The following is a 1,778-nucleotide window of genomic DNA, read 5'->3' on the forward strand; positions in this document are numbered from 1 at the left end:
AATGTAAAATATCACATAACTTCAAAAAACTTACCTCAATGTTCTAGCATGTACTATAAGTCAACTTTCTTTTTTTAAAAAATTTTTTTAAATTTTTTATTTATTTATGATAGTCACAGAGAGAGACAGAGAGGCAAAGACATAGGCAGAGGGAGAAGCAGGCTCCATGCACCGGGAGCCTGATGTGGGACTCGATCCCCGGTCTCCAGGATCGCGCCCTGGGCCAAAGGCAGGCGCCAAACCGCTGCGCCACCCAGGGATCCCTGTAAGTCAACTTTCTAAATAGGATTACAGTCCTTTATTATAAGTGCCTAGTGGTCCTATGGTATACATTAAAAAAAAATGCTACTACAAAATTTTTCTGTTCTTTTTGTTTCTGCCTATTGTGTACTTAAGCTATAGATAATTTTTGAATAAAAAGCCTACATAGGTATAAATGCAATAGTTAACTGATCCTGCTTGCTGATGTCCTTCTCACGTTCCATCAGAAGGTGGTGTCTATTAGTCCAGCATCTTCTCTTGTTTCTTGCCTTCCTTTTTCTTCTTCTTGGATTCTGCTTGAGGTTTGGGCTTAGTCAGTTTGCCACAAGGCTTGGAGATGGTGACTGTCTTCTGGCAGTCGGCATTGTGGAGGGCTCGCTTCAGACTTCCGGTTCTGGTCTTCAAGGCCGTATTCAGGTCACATTCTCCCCAGGCCTGGAACTGGTATTTGCACTCCGCTCCAAATTGTTTTTTCCAGTTGCAGGGGATCTTACATCTCTGGGTCTTCATGGTTTGCTTACACTCAGCTCCAGTCCGGGTGCCCTCCCGAGTGCCCAGGCCACAATCCCCACTGGTGGGCATGCACACACTCCACTGCCATTCTCCACAGTCAGACTTCTTCACTTTTTTTTTTTTTCTAGGCAATCTAGAAGAAATGGATGCATTTCTGAAAAACCACAAATTACCCAAACTGTGAATAGGAAGAAATAGAAAACCTGAACAGGCCAATAACCAGGGAGGAAATTGAAGCAGTCATCAAAAACCACCCAAGACACAAAAGTCCAGGGCCAGATGGCTTTCCAGGGGAATTCTATCAAACTTTTAAAGAAGAAATAATACCTATTCTACTAACACTGTTCTGAAGGATAAAAAGGGACAGAATACGTCCAAACTTGTTTTATGAGGCCAGCATCACCTAAATTCCAAAGTCAGACAACCCCACCAAAAAGGAGAATTATAGGACCGGGGGATCCCTGGGTGGCTCACCAGTTTAGCGCCTGCCTTCGGCCCAGGGCATGCTCCTGGAGTCCCTGGATCGAGTCCCGCATCGGGCTCCTGCATGGAGCCTGCTTCTCCCTCTGCCTATGTCTTTGCCTCTCTGTCTCTGTCTCTGTCTCTGTCTCTGTCTCTGTCTCTCTCTCTCTCGAATAAATAAATAAATAAAATCTTTAAAAAAATAGAATTGTAGACCAGTATCTCTGATGAACACAGATGCAAAAATTCTCAACAAGATACTAGCCAATAGGATCCAACAGTACAGTAAAATTATTCACCATGACCAAGTGGGATTTATCCCCGGGATGCAAGGCTGGTTCAACACTCACAAAACAATCAACGGGACAGATCATATCAACAAGAGAAAAAACAAGAACCATATGATCCTCTCATTAGATGCAGAGAAAGCATTTGACAAAATACAGCATCCATTCCTGATCAAAACTCTTCAGAGTGTAGGGATAGAGGGAACATTCCTTAGCATCTTAAAAGCCATCTATGAAAGCCCACAGCAAATATCA

At 43.2% G+C, this 1,778-nt stretch overlaps 1 pseudogene; it reads right to left on the reverse strand.

Annotated features, from left to right (window-relative positions):
* Nucleotides 1-501: 501 nt before the first annotated feature.
* Nucleotides 502-843, reverse strand: LOC140597827 (pleiotrophin pseudogene; annotated as a pseudogene).
* Between the last annotated feature and the right edge of the window lie 935 nt (nt 844-1,778).

This window comes from Vulpes vulpes, chromosome 1 (assembly GCF_048418805.1).
Source record: "Vulpes vulpes isolate BD-2025 chromosome 1, VulVul3, whole genome shotgun sequence".
In the NCBI taxonomy this organism is placed as follows: domain Eukaryota; kingdom Metazoa; phylum Chordata; class Mammalia; order Carnivora; family Canidae; genus Vulpes; species Vulpes vulpes.